At 41.7% G+C, this 13,501-nt stretch overlaps 1 protein-coding gene and 1 long non-coding RNA gene across 10 annotated transcripts in view; one reads left to right on the top strand and one right to left on the bottom strand.

The window, feature by feature from the left end:
* The window catches only part of brinp1 (bone morphogenetic protein/retinoic acid inducible neural-specific 1), a 168,667-nt gene that overhangs the window by 64,755 nt on the left and 90,411 nt on the right, over window positions 1–13,501 (top strand). Inside the window, exon 1 of one of the 9 annotated variants that reach the window (XM_061801368.1) lies at window positions 8,411–8,562. The exons of the other annotated variants lie outside the window; for them this stretch is intronic. The gene's annotated coding sequence lies outside the window, so the exon portion shown is untranslated. Of the gene's footprint in view, window positions 1–8,410; window positions 8,563–13,501 lie in introns of those variants that run through there. 9 annotated transcript variants of the gene reach the window in all.
* On the bottom strand, window positions 589–8,371 carry LOC133490826 (uncharacterized). The gene is made up of 4 exons (XR_009792294.1): window positions 8,271–8,371; window positions 4,545–4,582; window positions 3,834–4,422; window positions 589–1,767 (listed from the first exon to the last, which is right to left on the bottom strand). It is a non-coding gene; the product is annotated as an uncharacterized LOC133490826 (long non-coding RNA).

The following is a 13,501-nucleotide window of genomic DNA, read 5'->3' as shown; positions in this document are numbered from 1 at the left end:
AATTACTCCCCCTTCCCAAAATAATATTCTATCTACATCCAGCTCCTCCAGATGGATTCCAAGAAAAATGTGGCTACACAAAAGCCCGGCGGGAAAAAATTGAAGGTTTGAGATGTTATAATGCAAGTCATGTTTTATTCCATTTCTCCAACAGCTAGCCCAATAAACCCACATTTGATATAGATGTTTTTTTTTTTTTTTTTTTTTTTTTCAGTTTTAAGGTTGCAGCAGTTTTTAGGCTTTACTGTACTTTTCTTTCCTTCCCTGTCCCTACATTTATGAATAGTGGAAATTTTATGCCATTGTGAGGCATTGATTCAAACAAACAAACAAGTAGTTGTAAAATCACTAATATAAAGACACAGGCCAGTTTGCTTTTCACCTTTGATGAATGTATTTTTTTGTGGTTTCGTTGTTTGCTTCAGTTACCTTGAAATCATTTCTCCTTTCGATGATTTAATGGAACTGTAATCGTAGATTGAAGTTCAGAACCCCACCCCCACCCCACCCAATATTTGTCAAACGCTACAGGCAAATCTTGCAACCACTGAAAATGAAATGAACAAAGCTTCATCTACCTGGTCATCTGATAAATGGATGAATGTGTTAAAACTTAGCTAATTGCCTTTTATTTTTCACATTTTTATTTATATAAATAATGATGCACTGGAAAGGAGAGGAATGAAGATTAGCCAAAATGAAACAGAATATATCTGCATGAATGTGAGGGGCAGAGAAGGAAGAGTGAAGCTCCAGGGAGAAGAGTGAGTGAGGGTGGATGACTTCAAATACTTGGGGTCAACAATACAGAGCAAGGGAGAGTGTGATAAAAAAGTGAAGAAACGGGTCCAAGTGGGGTGGAACAGTTGGCAGAAGATGTCTGGTGTTCTATGTGACAGAAGAGTCTCTGCTAGGATGAAGGGCAAAGTTTATAAAACAGTGTTAAGGCCGGCCATTATGTACGGATTAGAGACGGTGGCTCTGAAGAAAAAAACAGGAAGCAGAACTTGAGGTAGCAGAAATGAAGATGTTGAAGTTCTCGCTCGTAGTGAGCAGGTTGGTTAGGATTAGAAATGAGCTCATTAGAGGGACAACCAAGGTTGAATGTTTTGGAGACAAGGTTAGAGAAAGAAAACTTGGATGGTTTGGACATGTTCAGATCCCCGAGAGTGAGTATATTGGTAGAAGGGTGCTGAGGATGGAGCTGCCAGGCAAAAGAGCGAGAGGAAGACCAAAGAAAAGGTTGATGGTTGTTGTGATGTAGGACATGAGGACAGTGGGTGTTAGAGAGGTAGATGCACGAGATAGGCTTAGATGGAAAAAGATGACACGCTGTGGCGATCCCAAATGGAACAAGCCGAAAGGAAAATAAAAATGTTTTTATAAATAATAACTAATTGGATGAGATCATATCATATTGCTTCACTGCAGGGACACCATTTGCACAAGAATTGAGAACATGTCAATACTGTTTGGGAAGACCAAATTGCTTTACAAAGTTATCCATGGGAGAAATTACCATTATAAGATCAAAGTCCACGCTCACGACCTCGCCTGACCATAACCAACTGCTGGCAACTTGCCGCTCAGCCTGTCACGTCCCATCAGAACGAGAGTAGGACCCAAATGCAGGACTCGGACGATGCCAGGTAATTCAAGGAGAAACGTTTATTATATGCCGAGGTCGGGGATCGAGCAGGCAGTCCGGTGCAGCAGCAGTAGTTAGGACGTCGGGCGAAGAGAGCAGGTGAGCGGATAGGCAGGAGTCTGGACACAGGGGAACAATCAAAGCAGGCAGAACTATCAGAGGAGTCAGGCTTACAAGGGTGGTCGGAGAACGGGCGAAGGTCGGTACACACAGGTTCGATCAGGGATACCGGAGCACACGAACGGGACATGAAGATCAACGAACTGGCGCCGGCCAGTTGTCATCGGGGTCATATAAATCCACAGCATAATCAGGCTGCATGAGGCGGAGGTGTGCACCTCCCAATCAGCGCACCCGCACAGCTCGTGCTGGAGTGGCAGGATCATGACAGTACCCCCCCCCCCTCAAAGGCACGGCTCCCGGACATGCCTAAACGAAAAAACACAGGCAGGGGTGGGCTGAAGGGGTGTCCGGAGGAGGGCACGTACCCCCACCCTCCCGTACCCCAGTCTGGTGGCCATCCAGGCCACCAAACGCAAGGCGTCCGGGTGGACAGGTCAGGAGGACGACCCGGACGCCAACCACCAGGGTCCCCAAGGGGCGATTTGGGCGGACGACCTCTGTGAGGAACCAAACGGCGAAGCAGGCACCAGAACGAGGCAGACCACTGCTCCGGACGAGAACCTCCCATGCCGTAGTTCTTGTCGGACAGGAATGTGAGAAGGCGGCGACCCCATCGCCATCGCCACCTCCTGGACAGGAACGGGAGAAGGCGGCGACCCCCTCTCCATCGCCACCTCCTGGACAGCAACGTGAGAAGGCGGCAACCCATCGCCATCGCCACCTCCTGGACAGCAACGTGAGAAGGCGGCGACCCCATCGCCATCGCCACCTCCTGGACAGCAACGTGAGAAGGCGGCGACCCCATCGCCATCGCCACCTCCTGGACAGCAACGTGAGAAGGCGGCGACACCATCGCCACCTCCTGGACAGGAACATATGGACTTGCCCGTCGCCGTCGGAGCAGGAACAGGGGACGACCGCGGACCGGTCGCCACTGGTACTCCAGGGCACGGACGAGAAGCTGCTGTGGAGACGTCGCCACCTCCTGGACAGCAACGTGAGGCGGCTTCGGGTCGGTCCCCACTGCCACGTGAACTTGCAGTGCATTCGTTGAAACAGCATTGTGGGCGTGGCGCGGTGGCGAATCCGTTTCCAGGGCAATGTGAACGAGCGTCGGCAGAGAGTCAGTCGAAACTGACACGTGGGCGTGTCTCAAGAGCGGGTCAGTTCCAACTTCCGCGTGAACTCTGCTCGGAACAGCCAAAACCTCAATGTGGGAATGGCGAGGAGGCGGGTCAGTTTCCACAGCTATGTGCGCTTGGCGAGGTGGCGAGTCCGTTCCCACTGCGACATGCACTTGACCAGGTGGCGAGTCCGTTCCCACTGCAGTGTGCGCTTGGCGAGGGGGCGGGTCGGTTTCCACGGCAACGTGAACCTGAGTCGGCGGATAGTCAGTCGAAACTGACACGTGGGCGTGTCTCGGGAGCGGGTCAGTTCCATCTGCCACGTGAACCTGCATCAGAAGCGAGTCCGTCGCCGTTGCGACGTCAGCGTAGCTCGGCTGGTTCGCCAATCCTTGCCGGACCTGGGCCGTGAGAGCCACCAATTCGGCGCTCTGCCACTCTATCTCCGCCCGCATTTTGTGGCGGAACGCCTCGTGATTTGGCGGCTCCTCCTCCCTCTGGGCTGGAAGCTTCGCCACCACCGGTTTTGCCGTTGCTGGCGAGGACTATGTCTTAGTTGCCGCGCAGCGGGAGGCACAAGGGAGCGCCCGGCCGGGGCGTCTCCTCTGGCCCGCACGCGGAGGTCCAGGGCAGATGGCCAAGCGGGTTCCCTCATACGGATTGGTGTACTTCAACCTACTGGGCGAAGACGCTTGGGTGCTGGAAACGCGGGGAGGTGGAACAAACTGACTGGGATGAAAAGCCGGGCAAAGAGATTCAAAATCAAAGTCATCGGAGTCGTACTCAGGCACCCGGTCATACAAATCACGGTCCTCCTCATATTCCGAAAAGTCAGAGTCCAGAACAATATGAGGAGCCGGACGGGTCGTGTTTGGGACATATTAATACCTCGCTGGCGGAGCGTAAGACACGGAAGCAGAGGACGTCAGGGAGCCTACCCGGATTGGACTGGCTTGGTCCTCCGGCAGACGGTCTAACTTGCGTTGGTCCCGGCGACGCCGGGTCTTTCCTGCTGGGTCGTGTTGTGGCCAGTTCGTTCTGTCACGTCCCATCGGAACGAGAGTAGGACCCAAATGCAGGACTCAGACGATGCCAGGTAGTTCAAGGAGAAACGTTTTTTATATGCCGAGGTCGGGGATCGAGCAGGCAGTCCGGTGCAGCAGCGGTAGTTGGGACGTCGGGCGAAGAGAGCAGGTGAGCGGGCAGGCAGGAGTCAGTACACAGGGGAACAATCAAAGCAGGCAGAAGTAACGAAGGAGTCAGGCCTACAAGGGTGGTCGGAGAACGGGCGAAGGTCGGTACACACAGGTTCGATCAGGGATACCGGAGCACACGAACGGGACATGAAGATCAACGAACTGGCGCCGGCCAGTTGTCATCGGGGTCATATAAATCCACAGCATAATCAGGCTGCATGAGGCGGAGGTGTGCACCTCCCAATCAGTGCACCCGCGCGGGCACCCGCACAGCTCGTGCTGGAGCGGCAGGATCATGACACAGCCTCATTGTGCACTGACATCATCTCAGCTAAAATCAAGCCAAAGAAAAAGAAAAATTGTCTAGTGAGGCAAACAGTGTGTTTGCGTTGGCACAGAAAGCCCAAAGGAATAAAAAATAGGAGATATGATATGAGTTTGGTGTCCACTTACCTCACAGCATCTTCTGGATCAAGTGTCACTCTAAAAGCCTGCAAGAAAAAGTGTATGGTTTATTTGCCCAAAATGTTTTTTAAAAAATATATATTTTCTTTCTGCATAGATAATGAACATAATGAAAAGCTGTACACATCTTATGAAATTTTGCCCTTTTAATCAAACATAGTTTAACCACACCACAGTGTATTATTCTCCCATTTCCTAGATACAAGTAAGGCTGCATTTCACAATAAAAGCAACAAAAATAAAAAGAGAAATTTAGATGTGTTCTAATAAAGCCCCTAACTTAAAAAAAAAGTTAGAAATTACCCTTTTCTCTTTGAGATTTTGACATCAGTGAAGTTAGTTTTACATATTTCATTAAAAAATATTGAACCATTTTTAGAGGTTTCAAACCCCATTTGGTTCATAAGAACATTTCACATATATGCACTTTTAATCAATGTTCCTGGTGGGAACTTGCTACTGAAAAGTACAAACTATTTTGCAGATTTTAATTACAGTTGTTGCTTTAATTTTTTTATACACTTTGTACTTTGCACTTTTTAGTGAGCTGATCTGTGTTTTTTCAGGTGTTTAAAAAAATGTAAGTCAAAAGTGCAGAAAACAACCCATACCTAGAATGTATTTATATTGTTACGGTAAATTGGCCATTCATTGTTCACAAATTTCCCTTATTGCGAGGGGGTAATGGCATTTACCCCCCCCCAATACAGATCATCATCTTATGAATAACTAATAGTCATGTATTTACTTTATAACAAGTTGATTACAAAAAGACCTAGTTATTTGTACTTTTACACAATAGGACTTGAAGGACTTTATTGAGCTCAGGAAACATTCTTTCTTTTTTCAAATTCACACTATTAAGTTGCTAATTCCAATTTTGGGTGGTAAAATATTATTTACTGGGCATGGGGAAAACTCTAAATGTTTATGTGCAATAATTTAAAGGTGAAGTGTCATGCCAATAAAGACTCTAAAATAGATAATGAAAAATACATATAACATCATTCACTTCAATGTCCATATGGAAAAATAAATGAGCGGAGAGCGCGTCATCCATGCACAAAGTTGCGGAAGTCTCATTCGACATGCAAGTGGTAGCCATATTGCCTGCATCCTGTGGTCATTTCGTCACACCGCGACATTTGCCATTGAAAACATGCTGTGCCACCTACTATGGGACATGGGAGCTCTTTTCAAAGAAGAGAACATCTCACAATCGAGTGATGTGACCAGGGAAATATTACTCTATCGTTTTGAGCCATATTTAGATGATATGCGAATCACTTCTAACTAACAATAGACACATTTAGCACCCCTGACTACTTGTGCAGATCTTTTGTTACATTCTGAGAGGATTACGTCCCATCCACCCCAAAACTATTATTTTTTTTTTTTTTAGTAGCTGTATACACACCTACCTGTCATTTGGAACCCATGAAGCTCTCATCCTTTGCACCTGTGCAATCCATTTTTCATGATGAATTGGGTCTTTTTTTAAAGTTTTAAGAATGAATCCATCCTCCTGAGTGTTCGAACAATATCCAGCAATATAATGACCTGGCATTTGGCTAACATGAAGGAACAAAGAGCTTCCTTCCAGCAGGTAAAACTAGTACAAACAGACGAGACCTCTTGAGTGGGTGTCTGCTACGAATGTCACTTCCTGCTTCTTCTCGAAAACAAATCCCTCGAGAGGATTTTCACGGCAGGAGTGACAAAAAGACATATACATTAAAATAATGTTGTGTGGTGGGAAAAAAAACGGATGGGTCCGTTCCGGCTGCCTTTTTTTCATTAATACCATACTAAAAATCATACATTTCTTGACAGTGGCACTTTAAGATGTTAGGGAATTGTAACAGGAGCAGGAAAAATTTGGCCTAAAAGACATCCGGTACTCATTCTTTGTTTGTCAAAACTGAACGGAAGTATAATACAATTGCTGTACATGTGAAAGTATGTCCAGGCATAGAAGGCAAACTTCTCTTTACTGATTGATTGCGAACCTCGTGACTGCTCTGTTCCTCGCATGAGCAAACCGGTAAGCCTCTCCACAGCGAGTGGCGCGGCCGCCCCCTTCGGAGGAAAGAGTAAACTAACTCCCCCTCAGTTAGTGAGAGGGTGAAATGAATGACTGAAATATAACCATACGATTGCAAACTGTATGGTAGACGTTTTTACACATGCATGTTTTAAATCAAGCATAGCTCTCTCTGCTGTGCTTACTCATGTGTCACATAGATTTTTTTTTCCAAACAGACACACACACACACACACAGGCTTCTCCCTTTAGTGGGTAATGATTTGCTGATGCGCTTCAGGAACACAGAGCAATGTTGTGTGTCAGTGAATGAAGATTCACCATGCTTATGCATTCGCACTCATTTTTGTGCATATCAGATATGGGACATGCATCAAACGAGATCCCTAAATATATCATAAGGCAAAGAAAAAGCTAAATTAGGTTCGGCAGTCTCAAAAGGTGACCAGGGAGCTAATTAGCATCCGTTTTTAAAATTGAAATCCCACAAAAAGGTGAAAAAAATTCCAAAGGCAAAACACGCACAGTTAGGTTGTCAGATATGAGCATTATTTTAACAGCATCTTTTGGATTAAGCGTCACAAGAAAATGAGACAGAAAGTCAAAAGAAAGCAAAACATGCGCCAAGGGAGGCGCGGCCAGCTTCTTTGAGCGTCTCACCATAAAATGTTAAAGAAAAAAAAATAGCGTGAGTTTAGTTTTATTTTGTCACTAAAGCAGCAAAAATCAAAAGAAAAAGCAAAAAAGAAAGGCATCTTAGACAACATTTTTCTGCAGTCATACTTTGTACTAATCAGAATAACATCCCATTAACATTACCTTTTCATGTAAAAATAGTTTGACAAGTGATGAGATGGTTGATAGTCTCTAATTATCTCTGCTGTGTTCATACATATGACATTCATCCTATAGTTAATGCTCCTTTTTTCTGTTTTTTCCTGTTTGTCATGTGTTGTTGTTTTTTTTGTTTTTTTTAAATCCATGCGAGACGAACAGCCCGAGCTGACATCACCGTTATTATGTCCGTCTCTTGCAGCATTTGAAGTATTATTCAAGTCATCCTGAACAAATCGGTAGTGGAACAAATGGCTGCAAATTAAAGGTTTATCCTTCATCAAAGCATGAAACCCGATGCTGTCTTGTTTGCGACAGGAGGATTCATTGCTTTCAACACGCATGGACAAACGCGTACACCACACAACCAATTCCAATACAAAATATATGTGGGTTTCAGTATTTATTTTTTTATATTTTATTTTGGCTTATTTTGCAAAAACAAGTCCAAGGAGATATTGTAGTGGGCCCGCTGTGACTTCCCTGTGTTTATTTTTTCATTCAAAGACACAATTAGGGAGTGGATGAAAAAGAATGCCACCACTTTTTGCCCCCAATGAGTTTTTTTTTTTTTTTTTCCCCCAGTCTCATTTTGTCATCACTGAATTTGAATGTTGTAAGGACAAGAAATACAGTAACTGATTCAGTTTGGAAGTAACATTTTTCTGTTTTGACGTGCTCTATCCTTTGAATATAAAGGACAATCAAAACGGCATCAGGTTGCTGAGAATTTCATTAAAAAAAATTTGGTTCCCCAAATTAACTGACTAACATCACAAAGTTTGTGAAACTTTGCTGTTCTACTTCTCTATTATCGTTAAAACCCAAGATCTTACCTGGTATGAATCATCATCTTTTTCTTATTTTGGCAATTTGTACACTGAACTATTCTGCTGTTTGTACACTGCCAAAAACTATTAACAGTTCTATTCAAAAGTAAAAAAAAAAAAAAAAAAAAAACATGGTGGGGAGGAGTCAATGATTCCAGTTGGGTCTCTGCAGCTAAGGGCGCTCATCCTCGGATTGCGGTTTTCACCATGCAGCACGTGTTTCACGTGAAAACCACAAAAACATGTTCCTGAACTTCTGGGCTCAAAACTCTTGAAGATGTCAACATTAATTCCAAGCGTGAGTGTGACAGCCATTTATAAAATTTTAAGTGCAAGAAAATCTCTAACCGATGAAAAGGGGAAAAACGGCTCAGCGTGATTGAAATACATCATGTTTTAGGAAGCCCAAAAGGAGATAGAAAAAGACTTGCGAGTCTTTGAGCAGGTGGGAGGGAGGGGGATCCTCTTCCTGTTTGGTGATAATAAAAATATCAAAGAACTTATTTTGGACAGTTCCAACATGGGCTTCATTCGATTGAGCACCAGAAAAAACGACGTCTTTACTTGAAGAAAACATTTATGATGAATCAAAGCAAACAAAGAAATGTGACATCTTGCTAATAACATGAGGGTGATCAGTTCTCTCCTGACTTTTATATGAAACTGAAAAGGCCAAAGGTGTCAGAATATGCATTTGGGAAAAGGATCATTTAAAAAGAGCGGCATATGAACAAAATATCCTACAGAACACAAATTCAAGCTCTGATAAAGCAAAAATACACATTACAAATCTGGATAGCGTTAAAGCAGTGTTTAGACAAATGCTGAGTATACAATGGGATTAAAAGAAATGCTTTATTTTGATTGTGTGGCAGCAGGCGTGTTAAACTACATTTCAGATTTTTTCGGGTGCACAGACCCAGAGTATCATTCCAAAAAGGAACAACTTTTAAAAAAGCAAGCATGTGCTTTGAAGATACTTGTCCTTGCCTCCATAACTACACTTTTAACAAGTATCATTGTCGCTAAAGGACCTCAAGTAATGACTCGAGTGTAGAGTGATACACTTGTTTAAAAACACATTTTTAAACAACTCAATGCCTTATCGCAGTACATTCCCACCCTACATTGCTAAATTACGTTGTCATGTAAGATGAACATATGATGATGCAGATTTTTCTCAACAAAAGCTTTATGTTGCATATTATTGTAAAAGATTTAATTGAATACATTATTTTATGTATTTGAAAGTTCTCATTCCATTAGACGATTTACTGGTTGCGATGTGCTGTTTTTTAATTTTTTTTTATTTTGCTTCTCATTATGTCTCTTATGATTTACACAAAGAAAAACACTTTTGTGTTTTGCATTTTGCAATGTCAACCAATTTGCAACCATAAAACCGAAACATGGACCTAACTATGTTCTACTCCAATCTTGTGAAAATGATTGTTGCATAAAAAACTCACTCCTAAGTGTTAAAACTTTATATTCTAAATACTCAATCAACTGCAATTTAGTTAAAGCTATGAAAAATCTTTTAATTTTTATTTTAAATCTATTTAAACATTCCATCAGCTTGTTATGGATGCTGCTATTTTTAAGTGTTTTCATTCTTGCGACAGTCTGTATGTGCGACAATGTGATGAATGTTAACCAATTTCTGCCCATTTTTATTGCTAGGAAAATCAAGCCATAAATATTTAGCAATGACAAGCACCTTGGATTTCCTGATCTGCTTTTTTATCAGGAAGTTGATGTAAAATAATTTATTTTTTGCTACAATTCTCTCTGTTGGTTGCTGATATGATTTCCATCTCAGTCACGGTCTACACAGGATTAAATGATCAAATCGATCACTTTCTCCAATCTATAAGATGACACAGTTCAATAATGTGTCTTATTCGCAGGCACACTTCGACACAACTTCCGGTCTGCAGATGGTGATGATTTCACCAAACTTGTTTCACGACTGCAATATTTAACAGAATGCTATTTTTTTACTTTTTTTGATTTATTTTGGGGTTGAACACCCCCTTTAATTTTATTTTATTTTAGGGCAATTCGCCAAGTCGCTGAAACAGAGATTGGCCAACACAGCACAGAAGAGAAGTCTTTTCATTTTCTTTTAAATATATTTAGTTTTTTTCGAAGGTGATGAATATTCAAGGGAAATGCTGTTTTATTTTGTTGTCCAAAACCAACCTGTAGTCTATAAATCCAAAGTGAATAAAGCGTTGCAGTCGTCTGGATTGGCAACTGAATCTATTAAACTTTTGCTTGCTCCAAAGTTATTATCCATAATATAATTCTATGATGATTGATGACTGATGGAATAAACCTTTTTTTTTTTTTTTAACTCCACCTTTGTAGACTTTCACATGTTCTCCCTGAGTTTATGCTGGTTTTCTCCAGGTTCTCAAATTCCGTCCAAATTTCCTAAACATGAACGACAGGTTTATCAAAGTCAAATTTGTCCATTAGTGTGAATGTGAGTGATTCTATGTTATAATGGACAAACTTGTGATGGACCCTGTCTCCTGACCCAAAGTCAGCTAGTATAGGTTCCAAGTCACCGTATTCATCCTTAACAAGAACAACAACATGACATCATTTGTGGGAACTTCAAGTCGATCCATGGAGACCACTGCTATTTTAGTATTATATTGCCCAATACAACACTGGCATTACAATACCTCAGAACATTCATATTGAGATCCTCTAGTCTTTTTATATACCATGAAAAGACACTTTTTGTTTTTCCATACAGATAAATAAAGAAAATTGGACAAATGCCCCTCTATTTTAGGTCCAAATTAATGTGAGTTATTGTAAAACGTTTGGAGTCATTATTGCATTTGCTTAATTATAAATACACATTCATGAGGTTCTGACTTGCATGTGGCTAACGAGCACAGACGTCGCTCAAAGACACGAGACACTGGGCTCGCTCGTCATCAATATTTCATGGGCAAAACTTCCTCGCGAATCAGAGCTTTCTCTTTTTGTGACTTCGAAGAATCACGTGTTCCTTTTTTTTCTTTTTTTTTATCTGCGCGGTGACGATGTTTTGAAATGAGTGAACTGAGGTAAAAGCCTCCACTTCACAACAATATAAATACAGTATGCGTTGCCTATTTTTGTCGGCGAAAATCGAAACACATTGTGAAGGCTCTCCTATCGTATTCTTGTTTTTGGGTGACAACCTGAGTTGGGTAAAGTGCAAAAGGCATTACGATTAATTCCCCAACAGAAATGCAAAGACATCAGTGACGTGTAATTATGTATGATTTAAATTAGATATACTTTCAGAATTTGTCATCTCGTAAAACCCGTGTGTGGCGAACCTACGCAATATGACCCAAACCTGTTGGGTTACAGGAACCCCATAATGCAATAATCACCAATGTTCCAATTTCCTCCCTCCTATGCAGTCCGCTGTGCCATTCGTCTCTTCTACGTGCCGTGATAGGTCATTAAAGTGGTCTTGGAGCTGTGGAGTAATGCACTGAATCATGTCTCCCCATTCCATCTGCTGGCATGCTTAATCTGGGGCACGAGGGCTGGAGCGCATATGGCCGCCATTTAAGATTTTATATAACATGTGGCAGCCAGTGGGATTCACTGGGAATCAAGCTGACAACAGTAAGCTACAGTTCCTAGAGAAACCATATTTTAATTTTTTGTAATTTTTTTACTAATGTACCATTGGGTTTAGTGCTTGCTATGCTTTTGCTTGACTGATTGGTCTTTATAAGGAAATGATTTGCATTTCCTTTTCTACCTATTTTTCATTGAATACACAACAAAAACTAATATTTAACATTCTAACCAATACACTTTTTGAGGGGAGGTGAGCAAGTCAGACCTCAGGTTACGAGACATCAGAGGATTAGCTCTCTCAGTGTGTGTTTTACTTTTTCTTTTGCTCTTAATGGACTCTTTCTCTTCACTTTAAATTGCCATTCCTTTGCCTTTTGTTTTTGCTTGCTGAGTGCACCAGTGAAGTACATTTAGAATTTTAGTAACTTTTTTATGTAGCTTTAGTTTTGTGAGTGTAAGATAAAGTGTATACTGTTCGGACTTGGTGAAGATCAGGTGAATTCCCAAAGAGCAGTTTGTTCAAGTGAGCGTCACGAAGGCCTATTGTTTAGCATGTTTGCATCACAGCTCGGAGCTTCTATGTTCGAATATTCATTGCTAAGTGGAGTTTGCTTCTTCATGCATTTTTGCTCCAGTGATTTATTCCCACATTTCCAAAATACCTGCATGTCTGAATTTTTGAAGACAGTTCATCTCTTCTTTCTTGCAAGGCATGAATTGGAAACATGTCTTGTCAGTTTTAATTACACTAACAGAATATATGGATATGGATTTGAGCTTCTTCCTTATCTTTGGAAATAATGTCATTTTCCACAATATTCATTATGCAGCTGAAGTTGTCAGTAGTAGAAGTGATAAATGGGTTTCGTCTATGCTGATCAATTAGCAAGAGAGCTTGTGAATTACATTTTGGATGGCAATGCTTGATCATATGAATAATTTTCATTAGCCAATATGCACAGTTGGGTTGCTCGCTACATTAGGTTAACCAGTGGTTTTCAAACTGAGGGGCACAGCATTGTGTGACAGCGGAGTGGTGCGGGGCAACCATCAACTATCGTGAAAACCTATCATTAAAAATTACACCCAGTTGGTGGTGTTGATGTTTTGTTTATTCCCAAGGAAGAAAAAGAGTTTGGGAACCATTAGGTTAAAATCACTTTAAACTTTATTATGGAAAGTTGATGGGATCATTTTTGAATGTTAAAGTCAAACTGTAATCAGGAGTGCCTGTCTACTCATCAAATGTCAAAGCCAAAAGGGAATGCGAGGCAGTTATGGTTCAATTAGCGAGTTCTGGCTGAATATGGAAGGATGAAAATCTCCTACTCAGCAGGGAAACTCAGATTCTCTAGACATCTCAAATAACATCAGACGATGTTGTTAAATTTGTTGCTCACCATTTTTTTTCCCGTTTTTTTGTTTACCAGAGGGGTTAAACCAGAGTACATACTATGTGTATATTACTGGTATAGGTGCTGGAATTTTTCATCTTTTTTTTGTATTTCAAAGGAAAGATAGTTTTATTGAGACATCTGTTTTTTAAATTGCGAAATGAAGGATAAAGTTTCTTTTTTTCTTGCTTTTAATACTTTTAAAATTAATAACTATTTAACCATGGAGGAATATTATTA

The sequence above is a fragment of the Syngnathoides biaculeatus genome, chromosome 17 (assembly GCF_019802595.1).
Source record: "Syngnathoides biaculeatus isolate LvHL_M chromosome 17, ASM1980259v1, whole genome shotgun sequence".
Classification (NCBI taxonomy): domain Eukaryota; kingdom Metazoa; phylum Chordata; class Actinopteri; order Syngnathiformes; family Syngnathidae; genus Syngnathoides; species Syngnathoides biaculeatus.
The sequence above is the reverse complement of the archived record's forward strand: the minus strand, read 5'-3'. Positions and strand labels throughout refer to the sequence as shown.